Genomic DNA, 21410 nt, shown 5'->3' with positions numbered 1-21410 from the left:
GCTCAAGGGCTCCTTCTGTACATTTCCAGGTTCTCTCTGCAGCTCCGCCACTCGCCTCCAGGTGGCGCTCGCGCAAAAGTCATTTCTTTCCCGTTCTCTGCGCTTCTCTGTCGGTTCGTTCCCCTCCTCCCCGAGCCCCATAGGCCTCAGTCTCTCTATGGAGTTGAGGACGGTCTTGAACTTCTGATGCTCCTGCCTCCTCCATTTCCTGAGCAACGGGATTACAGGCCTGTGCCACCGCGCTCATTTGATGTGGTGATGTCTTTGGGGGATGCTGCAAACACTGAGTCACCTCCCAGCCCTCCTCTTTGCTCCTTTTATTTCTTTTCTCCCCTTCTTCCTCTTCCTACCCCTCTTCCTCCTCCTCCTCCTCTGCCTCTTCTTCCTGATCGTATCCCCCCCCCCCTTCTATTCCTGCCTCAGCCTCTGAGATAGCTGGGGTTAAAGGCTTGCACCCCCAGTGCTGGAGGGTTTCCACTATTAATTAAAACCGCTTTACCAGAGGCGTTTGTGGGCGGGCACTGGCTTCCTGAACCGGGCCCCAGGAGACCAGACCAAACCACTGCGGGGTCCCCTGGTCTAATGGCCAAGTCATCTAAGTGAACCTTACTGTAGGCTGCCTTCCAAAGCCACAAAATTTCCAGTCCCCCTGGCTCGGCAGGGTGAGGAAATCCCCTGTGACCTCACCGGGTGATGAGGACAGTGAACTGTTCGCCCTCTGTGCTCTCTCTCCTCACACCCCTGCCGCCTGAGAAGGTGACCTCTCTGTGACCTCCCCTTGCGGCTCACTCAAGTGCCTTTCAGGTTTTAGGGTGAGGTTTTTAGGGGGTGCCACCTCACAGCAGACCACTGATATGAGTCAGCCAGATGGATCTTTCTGATAAATCGTTTGCAATGTTGCCTCTTCTTCTTCTTCTTCTTCTTCTTCTTCTTCTTCTTCTTCTTCTTCTTCTTCTTCTTCTTCTTCTTCTTCTTCTTCTTCTTCTTCTTCTTCTTCTTCTTCTTCCACCAAAAGGAACATGGGCAAACAGGCCGTTTGTTGTTTGCTGCAAGCTGGCCTTTGAACACCACGAAGAAAAACCAAGCCCAAACCGAGGAAGTGTAAGCACCTGGCCGGGGACCTAAATTTGTGAACTAACTAATCAGAAACTGAGAACTGTGCTGTTAGCTCACAGACACTGGAAAGAGGCAGAATGAACACAGTTGGAAGGGGTGTGTACCCCCTCACAACGGACTATTTCTGCATCCCAAGTACTGGATGGTTTAAACCACACCCACACTGTGTGTCTTACTCTCTCCCTGAGTCCCTCTTTCAATTCACTTCGGGGCTTAAATCTGTGAGTAAAATCCCCCTTTTAATAAACTTCAATGTTGCTTTTTAAATAAATGAGTGGTTTAAACCAAGCATGGTGCTGTACGCTGTATTTCCAGCCTTCTAGAGGCTGAGACTGAAGTTCAAGGCCGGTCTAGCCAAACCTATCAGCCCCAGGTCCCAGTGAAAGATCTTATTCTGAAGAGCAAGGTATAAAGCGTGAGATGGTTCCGAGGATAAAGACACCTGCTGCTAAGCCCTACAGCATGAGTTCGATCCCCAGGACCGTCGTGACGGGAGGAGAGAATGGTCACCCACAAGTTGTCCTCTGTCTGCCATAAGGGCACTGTAGAATGCACAAGAGAAAGGGGACTCACATACACAATAAACAAATAAATAAATGAGGTGGGTGGTTCCTAAAGATAACCTCTGGGCCCCCGCTGTGCACGTGTAAACATACACCCCAGCATATATATATATATATATATATATATATATATATATTTAAAGTCAGTAAAGTAAGAGAGATGTTTATCTCCTCACCTGACTGAAGGCCAGAATGTGGGTCACCGCTCGGTGTGGATTGACTGAGGAGCTGTGTGATGTTCTACAGACAGTGGGTTTCAGTAGAACGCTTGCATTTATTCCCCCCCTCGCCCTGGAATTATCCACATCTCCGTAATCAGCCCTGATTATGCACAAAACCAGAAAACTGAATCTCTAAGCCGCTTCTTATTCAGATAGAGACTCAGCACCCTCAAAATCTGTCTTCCACGCCTTCTTTAACGAGCAGCTTTTACGGGGAGGGGAAACAAAGGCATTCCAGAATTTCATCTTGCTTTGTCTCTGATGGAGTTGGTGCTTTTCTCCTTATCCTTGCCTCTCTGTAGAGGGGAGGGAGGGGTCACAAACATCACCGTCCTGAGTCTTGCATTTGGATGGCATCTAGGTTAAAGGTTAACAGAGAGGAAACAGATACAGGGGAAACCAGGATTCCCTCCTGGGGTTCTTTGTCTCATTAATAAAAGAATTTAAGAAACAGGGCAGTCATGGTGCACACCTTTGATCTCAGCACTCGGGAGCTCAGGAGTGGAAGCAGTATGATCTCTGAGTTTGAGGCCAGCCTGATCTACAGAGAAAGTTCCAGGATGGCCAGAGTTACACAGAGAAACCCTGTCTGGGGAGTGAGATTTAAGAAATGACTCAAATGGAAGTTTAGGGACAATTTTATTAGAGATTAAGAGAAAACCCCCAGGCAGGCCAGCTGTAAACTTCAGCAGCTGCTGGCGAGCAGCTTGTTGGCGGGCAAGTAGAGAAGGGGCCAGCTATTTAACCCAGCTGTGGAAGTCAGGCAAGCAGCCACCTGGTGGGGAGGAAGGCTTTAGAGAAAGAGCAATGAAACCCAAAATGCTGGGGAAACCCAAAGTGTTAAGGAAAGCACACTTAGAAAATAGAAAGAAAGAAAGAAAGAAAGAAAGAAAGAAAGAAAGAACTTATGATCTAGAGAGTAACTCAGAAAAAAAAAAGTCCACTTGACCAGGAGTTTTTCCTACCCTACCAAAACCAATAGAGCTGTCTCTGTCTCTATCTCTCCCCGAGAGAGAAGAGATGTGTGTGTGTGTGTGTGTGTGTGTGTGTGTGTGTGTGTGTGTGTGTGTAGCTTTCTGCCCACAGAATAAAGTACAAATGTGTTCTACAGACCATGAAGTGCCCGTCACCGTGACCTTGTCATTTTGACAGCATCTGCCTGTTAGCCAGGCCGCCATACCAGCCGCAGCCTCCTGCTCTGTCCCCCAGCTCTTGCTCCCAAGCCCCTGAGAGTTTGCCTGTGCCTGTGAGTCTGCAATAGGCTCCCTAGGTTCCTGGATTTCTCACTTCTCCAAGCATCCAAGAGTCTGCCAGTGACCCCTTCCACCTCCTCCCCTGCTGCCTGCCAGGGACTGGAGAAAGTCCCCAGGTTTCTCTGAAACCTATAAGAAGCAACACTACTAACTCTGCCTCTTGCTGCCTAAACTCAAAGCATCACCCCCATTCTGCTGTCTGTCTGCCCGTGGGGCTAATAAGTTAATACACTTGTTAATCAAAAAGACAATCCATCTCAGTGTCCCCTACACCCCAAACTCACCCCCAACTTCTTAGAATATCCATTCTACTCCCGGCTCCCATGGGTTTGACTTTTTTTTTTTTTTCATTCTCCATTTGGGTGACATCATGTGGTGTTTCTTTTTCTGTGTCTGCTTCGTTTCCCAGAACATAACACCCTCCGGGGAGCATCTGTGTTGTCAAAGTGACAGGGTTTCCTTCTTTTTAAAAGCTGAATTATATTTCACTGTACAACATAGTGACGAGAGTTATGATAACAACAACAACATATTGCACCCTTGAAATCACCAGCCGCACTGGGGCATCACAGTGCACATCTGTAATCCCAGCGCTTGGGAAGAGGAGGAGGCCGGGTCATCATAAAGATCATCCTGGGGGCGGGGGGTGTGCTGGAGAGATGTCTCAGTGTTTAAACATGCATGCTTCTCTTGCAGAGGCCCGGGGTTCGGTTCCCAGCACCTGTATCAGGGAGTTGGCAACACCTGTAACTCTAGCTCCAGGGAATCCACATGGTCCTCTGGTACCTGAGGATACTTTACCCACACGCTCAAACCTATGAACAGACATATATACAGATACATAATTAAAAAAAGAAAGAAAGAAAAAGCACCCAGGGAACTTAATGAGACCCAATCCATATGTGTGTGTGTGTGTGTGTGTGTGTGTGTGTGTGTGTGTGTGTGTAATATACAAATACATAATATAGGTATTTAATTTTTTTTTTCTGAGACAGGGCTTCTCTGCACCAGCAAGTCCTGCAACTTGCTTTGTACACCAGGCTGGCCTACTGGCCTTAAGTCACAGAGATTCTCCGGTCCCTGCCTCCCGAGTGTTGGGATTAACGGTGTGCAGCGTTACTCCCGGCCCTGAAAATCCAAATTCTAAGAGAAGATTTCTTGTTATGCTATGTATCTGCGTATTTTGTCTGAGTGTATGTAAGCGCAACAATGCGTCCAGGGCCCATAGAAGCCAAGGGGGGGGGGGGTCGGAGCCCTTGGAACTGGAGTTACAGGTGGGTGCGGGCTGTCTTGTGTGTGCGGGGAGCTGTTCCTGGGTGCTCTGCAAGAACAGCCTTAACCACTCAGCCTTCTCTCCAGTGTGGTAGAGCACCTGGTTAGCACGCCCCGTTAGCTCAGCCTTGGAATCACCCCAGTTCAGCGCCCCACCAATGAGTGAAGAAGCTTCTAGATGATTCTTTTTATTATTATTATTATTATTATTTCAGGTTTATTTCAATTTAAATAGCCTTATGATGCCGGGCAGTGGTGGCTCACTGCTTTAATCCCAGCACCCGGGAAGCAGAGGCAGGTGGATCTCTGTGAATTCGAGACCAGCCTGATCTACAAGAGCAAGTTCCAGGGCAGCCTCCAAAGCCACAGAGGAACCCTGTCTCGAAAAACCAAAAAATAAAAAACAAAATAGTCATATGATTACTTCTGAGATAGTATCCGTATAGAACATTTTCAGCACTTCCACACAGGGGAGCAGTTACTTCCTCCCCCCCAAGAGATTATTTTTTATTAGTTCAAATTAGAAACAAGCTTGCTTCTCCATCCCCTCCTCCCCAACCCTCCACCAGCCCCCACCTCATCTCCCCTCTGCTCCCCAGGGAGGGCCTTACCCCTCCCTGGGGGCTCCCCAAAGTCTGTCCTATCATCTAGGTGATTCTTTTAATTCCAGCACCTGAGGCTCCCTCCAGACACAGGCAGGCAGATGCCTTCCACCGTTGTGATCTGTGCAAATCCCTGGCCCACGGGATCTGTATTATTATTATAAAGGGTAATTGTTGTTGGGGAGTGCATGAAGGACCGGAAGAGAGGTTCTGTATCAAAAAGAAGCAACAGCAGAAGGGTAGCGGTGGTAGCCAGGACTCCACACTGGAAGCTCCCAGGCCTGGGTCGTCGCTGCTTATCCTGCCGCTAGATGGCGCCCGTGATCGTTTCCAGCACGAGCCGGGGTGGAGCAGGCAGCCATTGCTCTCTGAGCCAGGCCAGCAGCAAGGGCCTGAACGCTATTATAAAAAAGGCATGGTCGTTACTTCCTTAGAGAAATCTCTCCACACCAATACTCACTCTCTGAACCCCAAGCCTTGTTCCCAAGCACGGAAGGGCCGGGAAACATGCCGCAGGCCCCCTGTCCTGGCACAACTCTGGGTCTGCAGCCTGGAGAGGGAAATTGTGAGTCTCTTGCTCTACTCTGGGGGCCGTGAGAGATGCAGCAGGTGTTAACAGCTGCTAAACCCTTAACAGCCTGCCTTTCTCTCCTACTCAGACGACTGCACACAATCAGCTCATTTTCGCCTCAGAGCAAATTGAAACTAGACTAAAGGCTTTTTGTAAAAAAGAAAGAAAACTTCACAGCTTGCACAAGGTCAGAGGCACAGATGTCTACCAAGGTTGCTAAGAAAAGCATGCTAGTTCTTCACTAACAGTAGATCTGTGTCTTAAAATTGTCACGGGGACTGGACTCTCCCTGCCTGGTCATGGTTTTGCTCCTATGGCCTCGGACCCTTGTGTTGTCATGGTAAACAGCCCAGCTCCTTATCGCTTGCTCTAGGGATGTGCTTTTGACCAACGAGAGAAATTTCTGTATCACTTCCAGGCTCCTGAAGGAGAAGAGTTTTTAGAATAGAAGAAGAAGCATGAAGAAGTTAGAAGTAAGACAAGATTATTAGAGACAGAGCAATAAAGAACACAGGAAATAACGAGCATGACCCTCAGATTGTGTGTGAAGTTACTATAGAAATCTCTTCCCCCCTCCTTAGCTCCTTGGAAGCGTTTCACCTTTGGGACCCTGGGTAGGGGCTGTAGCAGGTCTCTTGGCCCTTACACTGCTCCTATGTTCTGTGGAACAGACCGTCTTGTCTTATCCTTTGGGGAATGGTATACAGCTACACAGGGAGACCCTCAACTCACTGTCTCACAATAAAAAAAAATTAAATTAAAAATAAACCAGATGTGGTGACTCACTCCTTTAATCCCAGCATTCAGGAGGCAGAGGCAGGTGGATCTCCAGGTTCGAGGCCAGTCTGGTCTACAGAGAGAGTTCCAGGTCAGTTGGGGCTACACAGAGAAACCCTGTCTCAAAAAAGCAAATAAATAAATAAACATGAAAACTGAAAACTGGGTGTGGTGGTGCACACCTGTGAACCTTGAACATGGGAGGTAGAGGCAAGAGGATCAGAAGTTCAAGGTCAGACAGCAAGATGGCTCAGCTGGCAAAGACACCCGCCATCATCGTCTTTTTGTTTTGGGACCACAATAGTAAAATGAATTTTTTTAAGCATTTCTGATTTAAAAAAGAAATCTTAAATCTTTTTTTTTCATCTTTCTTTCCTTATTTCTTCCTCCGTCCTTCCCTTTCTTTCTTTGCACAGAATTTCTGGTGGCCCAGGCTGGCCTTGAACTCATTAATATAGCCAAGGATTACCTCGAACTTTTATTTTTAATTTTTATTAGATTTTATTTATTGAGTATAACGAGAGATGATCCGTAGTCCGTAAGGTTAAGATATCTTTATTCAGATAAACACCAGCCAAACGCAAGCCAGAGCGTGCCAGGGGCAGCATGGCAGACAGGGCAGAGAGAAGGGCTCCCATGTGCCTTGCAGCCCCATAAAAACCCATTACGTGTCATCCTGACCTCACCTTGACCACGCCCTGACAGGCGTGGTCAGGCACACCTTTAGCCAGCCCTCAGGAGGCGTGGTTACAGTGTCTCCCTACAATTGAGGGGGGCAGAGGGCAGGTGCCATGGTAGTTGTGTGGAAGTCAGGGGGCAGCTTGCAGGAGTTGGGTCTCTCTTGCCACCATGTGGGTCCTGGAGGTCTAACGGGCTGAGTCATCTTGCTCGCCCAACTTGGAACTTCTTGTTTGCCCACCTCAACTGCTCAAGCACTGGGATGACAGATATGAACCACCACACTTTGTCTGTCTATCATCTATCTATCTATCTATCTCCTATCTATCTATCATCTATGTATCTATCTCTATCATCTATCTATGTACCTATCGGTTTATATCTAGCACCTATCTACCTATCATCTATGTTTCTATCTCTATCATCTATCTATGTCTCTATCTATCATCCATCCACGGATCTATTGCTGGAGTTTCTCTCTCACCAGGGCCCGCTGGTCCTTAAGGCCCAAATAAACACACAAAGACTTATATGAATTATAAATCTGCTGGCCGATGGCTAGGACTTCTCATTGGCTACCTCTCATTGGCTACCTCTCATTGGCTACCTCTATCTTAATTACTAACCCATTTCTATAAGTCTATATATTTCCACGTGGTCTTGGCTTACCGGAGAAAGCCTGACGCATCTTATCTTCCCGGTCTCTACATGGCATCTCCTCACGGTGCCTCTCTCCCAGCCTTCTCCTCATCTCCCAGCCCCACCCATCTTCCTGCCTCTACTATTGGTCAAACAGTGTTTTATTCATCAACCAATAAGAGAAACACATATACAGAAGGACGTACCCCATCATCTATCTATCTATCTATCTATCTATCTATCTATCTATCTATCATTTTCACACAGTGAGTCAGGTCTTGCTATGTAGCTCTGGCCTGGAATTCACTATGCAGACCAGGCTGGCCCCATGCAATCCTCGTTCCTCTGCCCCGAGTGGTGGCATCACAGGTGTGCACTCTCTACCCTGATTTCATCAATTGATTTTTTTAATTGACAAATAAAAACTGTATGTATTTATGATGCATAACGTGACATTCTGAGACACTTGACATTTGGGGAATGACTAAATCAAGCTGATGAATGCAGAAAGCCTCACCTCTTCGTCATTTTCTTGTGGGGAGAACTCTCCGAGTCTACTCTTCTCCATTTTTGAGCGCACATTTTGAGCGCTCTCCATGGTAGCCAACGTCAGGCTCTTAAAAGCTCTTCCCCACTGGGCTTTCCTCCATGTGAGTCATTGACTGACTCAGTGGAAGCCAAAATAGACCCACCACATGATTCAGCAATTCAAAGTCTGAGTGAAGACCCAAAATAATCGGCATCAGGACTCAAACAGATATTTTAATGTTTAATTGCGTTTCTGCACTGGTGTGTGCATTTATGTGGGCGCACTCTTGCCTTGGCATCTCTGCAGATGGAAGTCAGAGGACAACTTGTAAGAATCCAATCTCTCCTAACACTATGTGGATTCCTGGAATTGAACTCGGGTCATCAGGCTTGACAGCAAGTGCCTTAATCCACTGAGCCAACTTGCCAGATATTTAGGTAGCCATGTTCTTTGGCCAAGCCTGGCTAGCTCAGTAGGTAGAGCATGAAACCCTTAATCCCAGGGTCATGGGTTCCAGCCTCACATTGGTCACCGTTTTGTTGTGGAGTTTTCTTGTCCTGCCAGGTCCCGAAGTCGTTTTGCCTCAAATAAACACATGCATGCTATATTAGTTATAAAACTGTTGGTCAGTGGCTAGGGCTTCTTACTGGCTAGCTCTATCTTAACTATTAACCCATTTCCCTTAATCTAAGTCTTTCCACATGGTCTTATCTTACCAGAGAAGGGTCCCAACCTGTTTCGAGGTCTCTCTCTGCCTACCTTTCCCAGAATTCTCCTCATCTCCTAGTCCTGCCTGTCTTCCTGCTTCTTTTAGCCAAACATCAACCAATAAGAGAAACATATATATATATATATATATATATATATATATATATATATATGGACATTCCCCCATCACAACCCAGATGTCTGTGTATAGATGAGTAGTTAGACAAAATGTGGCCTAAGTGGTTCAATAAGTAGAGTGCTTGCCCAGCACGCACAGTGCTCTTCGTCCAATCCCCAGCACTGCATACACCAGACATGGACAGACTTGTGTGTGATCCTGTCACTTGGGAGATGATGGCAGGAGGATCAGGGGTATAGCTGTGTTGGGTGTTTGAAGCCAGCCTGGAAAATGAGAGGTTGTGTCTAAAACAAAACAAAACAACAACAACAAAAACAAATAGTGTGGAGAAGCTGTGAGTGTTTATAAATATTGAAAATTATACAGCATATGGGGCAGCGGTGGTGTGCACCTTTAATCCCAGCACTCGGGGATCTCTGTGAGTTCAAGGCCATCCCTGTCTACAAAGCTACACAGAGAAACCTGGTATAGAAAAATGGAAAAACTCTCTCTCTCTCTCCCTCTCTCTCTCTCTCTTTCTCTCCTCGTGTGTGTGTGTGTGTGTGTGTGTGTGTGTGTGTGTGTAGACCTAAGGTGGACAATGGGAGTTCCCTCTATTCTCTCCACTTCATTTATTGAGCTAGGGTCTCTCAAGTGAATCCAGAGCTCACTGGTCAAAGCTAGTCCGACAGACAGCTTGCTCCGGAAGCCACCTGTCTCTGCCTTGCCAGCACTGGGATTACGGGCTACACCACGACCGACCATCCGACATTTCCTTGCTGCGGGGGATTTAAACGCGAGTGTCCATGCTCGCACAGTGAGCGCTTTGCCTACTGAGCCACCTCCTCAGATCCTGAATACATTGCTTTAAAATGTAGGTGCTGGACATTGAACTCAGGTTCCCCGTGCTCGTGTGGCAGGCATTTTGTCTCCTGAGCCTCAGGCCTGCGCTTGCGTCTTTAAGTGAAAATGGAAATTCTGTGTGCCTTCAAAACACTGAAAAGGGGGCCAGTGGGGTGGCTTAGTGATTAACGGCACTTGCTGGCAAGCCTGAGGACCGCCGAGTTCACCCAGGACCCACGTGGTGGAAGGAGAGAGCCAACTCTCATAGCACACACGTGTGTGTGCCCACGTATGCGAATACACACACAAAACACTAAAATAAGTGTAATAGTAATTTTATGTGTATGTATTTTTATATGTCGGGCTGTTGTGCCTGCCTGTGTTCTATGCACCATGTACATCTGTATGCAGTGCCCATGGAGTCCAGGAAACTGGAATTACAACTGGTTGTGAGCCACTCTGTAAGTCCTGGGAACAGCCTGGGGGCCCTCTGGATGAGCAGCCAGAGATCTTAACCACTGAGCTCACTCTTCAGGCCCCAGTTTTGTTTGTTTGTTCTGTTTTTTTGTTTTCCCAGACAGGGTTTCTCTGTAGTCTTGGAGCCTATCCTGGAACTCGCTCTGCAGACCAGGCTGGCTTTGAACTCACAGAGATCCGCCTGCCTCTGCCTCCCGAGCGCTGGGATTAAAGGTGTGCGCCACCACTGCGGGCCTTCCAGCCCCCTAAATTTTAATAATTGCAATTTTGAAAACGATGAGAGAGACCAACGCCTTCCTCTGTCCCCACCCCCTGTGGTTTCTCGCACCTCGCATCTGAGCGCCTTTTGTTTTCTCCCGCACACGAAATGAGTAACGATGAATCATTTCTGGAGCTGCTACCGTCAGACTCTGTAGGTCCCTTTCTCCTACACCTGCACGCATAAAGGAAACCGTGCAACGTCGTGAAGGCAGGAGAGGCCAGGTGGGTCCTCTGCCTTCTCTGGGTCCCCTGGACTTGGCACTGAAGCTTTATTTTTGTTCTTGGTTTTTTTGAGACAGGATTTCTCCACGTAGCCGTGGCTATCCTGGAACTCGCTCTGGAGACCAGGCTGGCCTCTGCCTCCCAACCCTGGATCTTTTCTATGCAACCACAGTCTTCTCTGCTGTGGCAGTCTGGTGTCAGCGCAGCAGACACGGGGAGCCTTTTAAAACTGAATAAGCAGACTTCACATGAAAGCCACAAGATGCCCGCGCGAATTTGCATCTTCAGAAAACGTCTGGGAGGTAGCTGGGGTAGTAGAACACTCATCTAGCTTGCACAAAGTTCCGGGTTCAATCCTCAGCACCATACACATTTTCATATGCTGTGGAAACCTCTAATCCCGGCATTCTGGAGGCAGGAATGGGAAGATCAGGAGTTCAAGGTCATCCTCAGCCATGTGATGAATGAAAGGCCAACCGAGACCCCATGAGACTCTATCTCAAAAAAAAAAAAAAAAAACAAAAAAAAAAACGCACTAACTGGGCCAGTGGGGTTGCTCAGTGGGCAGAGACGCTTGTCACCAACCCCAGTGACCTGGGTACAATCCTCAAACCACACCAGGTGGTGGGAAAGAGCTCACCGCCGCCCCCAGAAGTTGTCCTCTGACCTCATATGCTTGTCATGGTGCCTGTGTGCCCCAAACACAAAATAAACATAACCAATGAAATAAATAAATATATATAAATTAAAAAATATATTCCAGAAGAACAGCAAATACATGTGTGTGTTGGTGTGTGTATTTTTAGAATGAAGAAGGAAGGGGAGGGAAAGAGAGAGAGGGGAGCTGTGTTTGGAGGCCTTGGGGAGCAATAATGAGGCATTTGCAGGAGCTAACAGTCTGGACAGCCCTCAGTCCCTCAGTCCCTCCTGTCTTGTCTTGGGGTCCAGCCCCGCACAGGAAATAGGTACTGTGGTCCCTAGCCCCTCTGTTGCCAGTCAATCCACTGTTACTGCTCCAGCCTGTTACTCTCCCTGGAAGCCCGGGACCTCTGTCTAATCTTGGCCAAAGTCAGAATCCTCAAAGCACAAAACAAAGAGAGGAAAGCTCTATGAGAAACCATGACTTGAAAATAACCACCACTTTATTGACGGTGTGCAGCTCTGTGTACTACAACCATCATCAAAAGGTAATATTTATTAGCCAGGCGGTGCTGGCGCACGCCTTTCATCCCAGCACTCAGGAGGCAGAGGCAGGTGGATCACTGTGAGTTTGAAGCCAGCCTGGTCTATAAAGCAAGTTCCAGGACAGCTAGGGCTGTTACATGGAGAAACCCTGTCTCAAAAACCCAAAAAGTAAAAGAAAAAGAAAAAAAAAGTATTTACTCAATTATTTATTTGTGTCCCCCACAAACAAAAACAAACAAACAAAAAAACAGGGTTTCTCTGTGTAGCCCTTGGCTATCCTAGAACTAGTTTTGTAGACCAGGCTGGCCTTGAACTCACAGAGGCCTGCCTCTGCCTTCCAAGTGCTGGGATTAAAGGCGTGAGCCACCACTGTCTGGCAAGGTGTTACTAATTAAGGGTATATCATATGAGCAGCTTCTATTAAAAACTTTACTTACTAACCCAGCCAACAACCTTAAAAAGCAGCTATTATTATCCAGCTTTAAGAGTAACTGGACATCAAGAAGGAAACTAAAGCAGAGAGATTCAACAACTCGCCCAAGACCACGCAGCTGTAAGTGGGGGAGGGGCTCTGGCATGGGGTCAGGGCAGTTCCTCATTTTTTCCTCAGCATAAATGCTACAGCTTCTCCTTTTTGCTTAACTGGGTCCTCTGCTTCTCAGATGCTAGATTTCCCTTTTCAGATACCCCCATGAAGAAGCACCAACCCAGGCACGAGCTTCCACACCGCAGAGACACCTCCCAAGCCCTTAGATTCAAACCCACAAGCACTAACAAGGACCCAGGTGACCCAGACACAAATGGCAAGATGCTCCCAAAGGTACCTGCGAGCAAACTCGAAGGAGCAGAGAATACAGACGCCAGGTCAAGAGCACTTCCTCTCAGTGGGTAAAGTGCAGGCTCCACAACATGAGGACCTGAGTTCAATCCCCCAGAACCCATGTAAGAAGAATGCTAGGCAATGTTAGCTCAGTGTTAGAGCACGGCCATATGTGCTTTTATTCCAGAGTGCTGGAGACCCATAGACAGATGGGTCCCTGGGGCTCTCGGGTCAGCCCACCTTGCCAAATTGGCAAATTTCAGGTAAAGGCAAGAGATCCAATGCTTGAGACAGAGGCAGGCAGATCTCTGTGAGTTCAAGACCAGCCTGGTCTACAAAGCAAGTTTCCTGACAGCCAGGGCTGTTACACAGAGAAGCTCTGCCTTGAAAACAAGCAAGCAAACAAAACCAAGGTGGCTCGGTGATTAAACTGCTACCCACGCAAGTTGATAACCCGAGTTCAATCCCTGGGCTCCCAGCTCTGTTACCGTGACAGATAGGTAGGAACTGGAGTTACTCATGGTTGTGAGGTACTGTGTGGATGCTGGGAATCGAACCGGAGTCCTTGGCAAGAGGAACAGGTGCCCTAAACCACAGAACCAAGGCTCCAGTCCCTGCTTTATCATTTCAAAAGCATCTTCATAAGCCATTTGAAACACTGAGTTTTTAACCAATCACAGTCATGCAAGTTAGTGTAGCAATACACTGTTGTCTATCACAGTCGCCTGAAGATAATACAAGTTAACACTAGGTGTACTGTATGTTTATGGCTATTTGCTGGTGTGTATGTCTATGTACCCTGTGCATGCGGTACCCGTGGAGGTTGGAAGAAGGCCTTGTATCCCCTCAACCTGGAGTTACAGATGGTTGTGAGCCAGCATGTGGGTGCCGGGAACAAACCCTCTACCACTGCAACAAACCCAAAGTCACGGGGCCAGCTAGCTACGGACTGACACTTGAAATGATGAACCAAACTAAATCTTTCCTTTTAAGCTTTGTAAGGGTTTCATTTCTTCTTCCTCCTCCTATCATTTATCTATCTGTCTAGATGTCTGTCTGTCTGTCTATCATAATCATCATCTATGTATTTATCTCTATCTATCACAAATCTATCATCTATTTATATATCTACCATCTTCCTATCATCTATTTTTGTGGTGCTGAGGCTGGAACCCCAGGTTTTTTGTTTTGGTTTTCCGAGACAGGGTTTCTCTGTGTAGCTTTGGAGCCTATCCTGGCACTCGCTCTGGAGACCAGGTTGGTCTCGAACTCACAGAGATCCGCCTGCCTCTGCCTCCCGAGTGCTGGGGTTAAAGGCGTGCGCCACCTACCCCAGGCTTGGAACCCCAGGTCTTACTCGAGCTAGGTAAGCACTGTACCACTGAGCCATGCTCCTTGCTCCTAACTGGTGAATCCACGGCAAGCCCTCTGCTGCTGAGCCACACACACACACACACACACAGACACACACACACACACACAGAGACACACACACACACACACACACAGACACACACACACACACAGACACAGACACAGACACACACAGACACACACACACACACACAGACACACACACACAGACACACACACACACAGACACACACACAGACACACACACACAGACACACACACACACACACACACACAGACACACACACACACAGACACACACACAGACACACACACACACAGACACACACACACAGACACACACACACACACAGACACACACACACAGACACACACACACAGACACACACACACACACACACACAGACACACACACACAGACACACACACACACACAGACACACACACAGACACACACACAGACACACACACACAGACACACACACACACAGACACACACACACAGACACACACACACACAGAGACACACACACACACACACACACAGACACACACACACAGACACACACACAGACACAGACACACACAGACACACACACAGACACACACACAGACACACACACAGACACACACACAGACACACACACAGACACACACACACACACACAACCCTCCTCCTCGTGTATTCGAATGAGCAGGCTAGGCTGCGTGTTTCCTGAGACAAGGTCTTGCTGTGCAGCCCTGGAAGGCCCTCTTGCCTCAGCCTCCCACGTTCTGAGATGACGGGCGTCCACCATTGACCATCTGTGACCAACGGTCTTCCCACAGCGACAAAAACTGGCTACGTCAGGGGAGCCATGGTTGGAGAAGGTTGGAGGAAGGTTGCTGGCTCCTCTGCTTGTTCTGTCTCAGTGCAGTCCCTTCCTTGCCTTGACCCCAGGTAGGAAGGAGATTTGGGGGACTGGGGAGAGGGCTCAGTGGGTAAGAACACGGCTGTGAATCGTGAGGATATGAATTAGACTCTCGGCATCCATGTATAAGCTGGAGATGCCTCTGAGTGTAAATGCAAAAATATCAGCCCGGGTCCACCAAGGCCAAGTTCTCAGCACAAAGGAGATGTATTTGCCCCAGAGGGACAGAAGGCAGGGATAAGGGACAAAGACAGGAGGTAGAGGATGAAGAAGGGGAAGTGAACCAGAAAAAGGGGGCAGGATATTTGCCCCAGAGGGGGACAAAGGTCTGTTTCTGGAGAGAGGAGACAGACTGGAGCATAGGAAAATGGCTGTTTATAAAGGTATAAGAGGAACCCCTGTGTTAGGATGAGGGATGTTTGATTTTAATTGGGTGTGTGAATTAGGTGAGCCAAAGGGGCCTTTAGTTGCTAGATTTCAATATTTTGATAGCTGGGCCTTGGTAGTCAGCCTCAGGAGGAGGAAGTGGCTAAAGAAGGGACTGGAGCCGGGCGTTGGTGGCGCACGCCTTTAATCCCAGCACTTGGGAGGCAGAGGCAGGAGGATCTCTGTGAGTTCGAGGCTAGCTTGGTTTCCAGAGTGAGTGCCAGCATAGGCTCCAAAGCTACACAGAGAAACCCTGTCTCGAAAAACCAAACCAAACCAAAACAAAACAAAACAAAACAAAAAGAAGGGACTGGATCTCGGTGGCTGGTTTAAGGAATGTAATCTAACAGTTTTTAACAAGGAGAGAATGGGGGAAACGGGCGAGGCCTGCCAGAGCCACGTTCTCCTCGAGCAGGCTAGAGTCTCTTCAGGATACCTATAAGCCCAGTGTTGGGGAGCAGGCAAATTTTGGGTGCTTGCTGGCCAGCCAGTCTAGCCAAACAAAACGGTAAGCTTTCAGTTTAGTGGGAGACCTCGTCTTACAGGGAATATGGTAGGGAATGATAAGAAACCTGCCATCCTCCAGCTCAGGTATTCGCTGTAGGTGGAGATCCCACCAGCTGCAACCGTGTCTCCAAATCAGAGGCCTTTCCGGCCTGCTAAGCCCCACTGTTAACGAGGCTCTCCCTGGGATCGCCCAAGCTGGCGCCGCACGAAACCAAAGCTCAAGAGAAGTGGTTGGTGCTCTTTCTTAGCACTTATCCCAGCTTATAATTACACGGCCATTAGCACGATGATGGGATTAATATCTGTTTCCGTGGGCAGACTGTCAGCTCCTCAGGGGTCGGTCTTCTCTCCCTACCGCATGCCAGGCCCCAAGTGCCGCTTGACAAACAATAAGAACTGTAAAGACAGACGCCGGCTGTGATCTGGTGCCAGGAGGCTCCAAGCAGCTTTGCAGGGATTATTGCCGCGTTTACTCCTTGAAATGGCCCGGGAAGCCAGTGCTGTGCTAAGCCTCAAGACTATCCTCAAGATGATGAAATGAAGCCACACGGAAGGCAAGTTCCCCCAGCTGTGTGGAAGGCTCGCTCTCTTTTGCTTGTTTTGTTTTTTGTTTTTTCGAGACAGGGTTTCTCTGTGTTGCTTTGCTTTGGAACTGTTCTGGAACTAGCTCTGGAGACCAGGCTGATCTCGAACTCACAGAGATCCCCCTGCCTCTGCCTCCCGAGTGCTGGGATTAAAGGCGTGCGCCACCAACGCCCGGCCGGAGGCCCCACTCTTTAAAACACACTCTGAATTTCCTTTCTTTTTTAAAGGCCTTTGTTTGTTTGGCTGATTGTTTTTTTTTTTTTTTTTTTTTTGATTTGTTTTGAGATAGGGTCTCACTATGTAGCCTTGGCTGGTCTAGAACTGCGTAGACCTGGCTGGCCTCAAATGCAGAGATCCTCCTGCCTCTGCCTTCCAAGTGCTGGGATTAAAATACGCATTGCTACACCTGGGCTGGTTTTACTAAGAGTTTTATTTCAGGATGGGCCGTGGTGGCACTTGCCTTTAATACCAGCACTTAGAAGGCAGAGGCAGAAGGATCTCTGTGAGTTCAAGGCCAGCCTGGACCACAGAGCAAGTTCCAGGATAGGCTCCAAAGCTACACAGAGAAACAACCTTTGTTGTCTTAAAACAACAACCAAAAAAACGTTTCATTTCTCCTTTTTATTTGTATGCGCATAGGTGTGTATGGTGCGTGTACGTGTGTGTTGAAACACCAGAGCCCCTAGAGCTGGAGTTATAGGTGAGTATGAGCTGTTCCAAGTGGGTTCTGGAAACTAAACTTTGTTGTTCTCCACATACATGTTTAAAAAAAATCTTTTATTATTTTATGCATATGAGTGTTTTGCCTGTGTGTGTGTGTGTGTGTGTGTGTGTATATATATTTTTTTTTTCAATATATGGGTGCCTGGTACCTGTAATCAAAGAGATTGAATCCTCTAGAACTGAAGTTAAAGGTGGGGTTATGAGTCACCCAGAGAGTCCGGGACGGCTGGGATTGGAACCCAGGTCCTCTGCAAGACTGACCAGGAGGCTCTTAACCAGTAAGCCATCTCTCCAGCTGAGCCATCTCTTTAGCCCAGAATCCTCCCCTCCCCCAACCCCCAGCATTAAAAAAATAAGCACACAACATAACACGGTTCCTCAGAACACACATTATCACACATTGTTCTGGCTGACCAAACCCACCTGGCTTTTCTGTGGCTTCTGTGGAATCTGATCCCCCACCCCAAGCTTGTGCAGCAAGTTTGTACCATTTCTCCAGCCCCTGGACCACATTTTCATTATCGGTCTGTGATGGCCATCTGATGAATCCCATTTGCTAGTCATGGGAACGACGCAGGAACGAACAATGATGTGGGGTCCTTTGGTTCCATGCCCAGGGAGGTATAGCTGGGTAACGTTACAGAACATGGTAGTTCTGTTTTCAGTTTTTGGAGACACCTCTACCCTGACTTCCACGGCGTCTACACAGTAAATAAAGGTTCGCTGTGTCTGTTGTCAATCACAGTCACCACCCTTTGCCACCACGCACTCCTCTGCTAACTATGCATCTCCAGCTGGCCTCTCTCAGTGTCTGTCCTCTGCCCATGGATGGCAGCATCCTCAGGCACGTTTTTTGACTAAATGCCTCCATTGGATTTTGCTTGGTAGTTCTTCATAATTAGATTTGGCTTATAAGAATCTTCACAATTCATCCAGTGGCTGAAGTCAGGGTGTTCACTGTGTAGACGCCATGGAAGTCAGGGTGGAGGTGTCTCCAAAAACTGAAAACAGAACTACCATGTTCTGTAACCTTACCCAGCTATACTTCCCTGGGCATGGAACCAAAGGACCCACAGCTAAACACTGAGCCAACCTCCTGGAATCCAGTTTCGGAGCGGGAGGAGGGATGAGTAAAGGAGCCAAGACGGTGCTGCAGAAACCCGCAGAAACAGTTGACCTGACCTAGTGAGAGCACAGGGACCCTAGTCATAAAGCTGGGGAACCAGCATTGGACCAAACCAAGCCCTCTGAATGGGGTACCAGCTAGGAGGTCAAGACAGTCTATGGACCTCTAACAGTGGAGCCAGTCTTTATCTCTAGAGCACAAATGGACTTTGGGAGCCCATTCCCTATGGATGGATACTATTGCAGCCCAGATACAGCAAGGCAGGCCTAGGCCCTCCCCCAAATGATGTGACAGACTTCGATGGTCCCCCGTGGAGGGCCTCACTATCCCTGGGGAGGGGAGTGGTTTGGGGTATTGGTGGGGAGCATGGGAGGATGGCAGGGTGAAGGAATGGGGGGATGGATATGTAAATAAGAGTGCTTCTAAAATTAAAAAAAAATTAAAATATTTTTTAAAAAAATCTTCACAACTAATTATAAATGTATGGATTACAGCATGGGGGCTTTACTGTCAGGGAATCAAATGCCTAAGGGGGTTTCCTGTTATTGTTTTTGAGACAGGGTATCATATATAGCCCTGGCTGTCCTGGAGCTCACAGAGATCCACCTGCCTCTGCCTCCTGGGCGCTGGGATTAAAGATGTGCGCCACCGCAATTAGCACGTCTGAGTTTTGAGCTTATTATTCTGGCTTCTCTTACAATTCTATGCTTCATAGCAATTATGCCTGAGTTGGAATTCTACCCTCTCCACATAGCAGCTGTATAACTTTGAGAAAGGCCACACTTAAGTTCCCTGATGGGTTGTTTTGTTTTGTTTTGTTTTTGTTTGTTTGGTTTGGTTTGGGTTTCTCTGTAGCTTTGGAGGCTGTCCTGGCACTCGCTCAGTAAACCAGGCTGGCCTCGAACTCACAGAAATCCTCTCTGCCTCCTGAGTGCTGGGATTAAAGGTGTGAGCTACCACCGCCCATCGATGAGTTGAGCCATTCTCTGGAGCCATCACCAGCATTAAGTTTAGCAGGGTTGCACCACATTATGAAACACTTGGACCAGTGCCCGGCACACAGTGGTGTGTGAGCAGGGAAAGATTGCTCGTCATAAGAGATGAAGGCAGTCTTCTTGCTGAGAGACTCCAGAACTGACGAAGGTCCTCGTTTCCTGGTGGCTTTGAGAACATTTTGAAAGAGGGAGCAAGCAGGAAGACTTTTAAGAGCTGGAGGGTGGAGAGGAGCGTGGTGAAATGCTGTGTTCCGGGCCTGACACGGCACTGATAGCCTCACAGCAGCTGAAGTCACCTGCACAAGATCAAGGCAGAAAGATCACTCAGCATACCGGCAGGAAGCGCTAACTGGACCCAGTAGGTTACCAGAGAGAATGGAAGAGAGAGGGAGAATGTAAGAGCGTATACATATGCATTGGAATGCCTTGTGGGAGGAGAGCCAGGGGAGAATTGGAGGTAGATAACACTGAGATACAATGCTTATACACATTGGTTTTTTGTTTGGGGATTTTCTTTTCTTTCCTTTTCTTTTCTTTTCTTTTCTTTTCTTTTTGTGAGACAGGGTTTCTCTGTGTAACTTTGGAGCCTATCCTGGCACTCACTCTGTAGATCGGGCTGGCCTGGAACTCACAGAGATCCCCCTGCCTCTGCCTCCCAAGTGCTGGGATTAAAGGCGTGCGCCACCACGGCTAGGCTCTCCATTTTTCAGTTTCTATCCTAGAAGCACCCACATTCTTGGGTGCCAAAGCCTGAATTCACCTGCTGGGAATGTTGTCACAAATCATTGCCAGGTGCTTGGACAACAAACCTGTCGCCTTATGGTTCTGGATGCTTTAAGTATAAAATACAGTTGAGCATCCTGCTTCCTTCCTTCTGAGGCTTGAGGCAGGCAGGGATCCACCAAGGGGCTTCCTCTTCAGTGTGCAGATGGCTGCCTGCTTTCTGTTTCCCTCCACACTGTCTTCCCTCTGTGAGTATCCCCAACTCTCCTTTCCACAAGTTGGGTTGAAACAGAGCCAACGCTGGTGACCTTGCCTTTGCTGTGATTACCTGTGCTGTAAAGACCTGTGTAGGGAGACACCGTAACCACGCCTCCTAAGGGCTGGCTGCAGGTGTGCCTGACCACGCTTGTCAAGGTGTGGTCAAGGTGAGGTCAGAATGACACAGCATGGGCTCTTAAGCGACCATGAGCACATGGAATGCTCTCTTCTTCTGCTGCTGCCCCTTCTCTCTGGCCTCGCTGTTCTGGCTTGCGTTTGGCTGGTATTTATCTGAATAAAGGTATCTTGAATCTACAAGCTTTTTCCTTTAGACCTGCTCTCCTGAAACACACCTAGGACCCCAGCACTGAGGCAGGAGGATCACTGCAAGTTTGCAGCCAGCCTTGAGTTTTAGACAAGCCAGGAGCTCAAAGCAAGATCCAGTCTCAGAACAAACAAACAACAAACACATCTTCAGGGCTGGACACGGTAGTGCATGCCTGAAATCCTAGGACTCAGGAGACTAAGGCAGGAATACTGAGAGTTTGAGGCCAGCCTGGCCTACATTGTGAGACTGTGTGTCAAGTAGATTTTATTTATTTATTATGTATACAACATTCTGCTTCCATGTCTATCTGCACACTAGAAGAGGGCGCCAGATCTCAAAACGGATGGCTGTGAGCCACCATGTGGTTGCTGGGAATTGAACTCAGGACCTCAGGAAGAGCAGCCGGTGCTCTTAACCTCTGAGCCATCTCTCCAGCCCCCTGTGTGCCAAATTTTAAACATAAAATAGCAGGGGGACTACTTGGGAATAGGTAGGAGAGTGGGATGGGGGAGGATGATGAAGGGGTCAGATATATTTGTATAAAATGTCATATGAGGCGTTGGAGAGACGTCTGGGCAGTTAAGGGAACTTGTTGCTCT

Source organism: Cricetulus griseus, chromosome 9, assembly GCF_003668045.3.
Source record: "Cricetulus griseus strain 17A/GY chromosome 9, alternate assembly CriGri-PICRH-1.0, whole genome shotgun sequence".
Lineage (NCBI taxonomy): Eukaryota > Metazoa > Chordata > Mammalia > Rodentia > Cricetidae > Cricetulus > Cricetulus griseus.
This window is presented reverse-complemented; position numbering follows the sequence as displayed.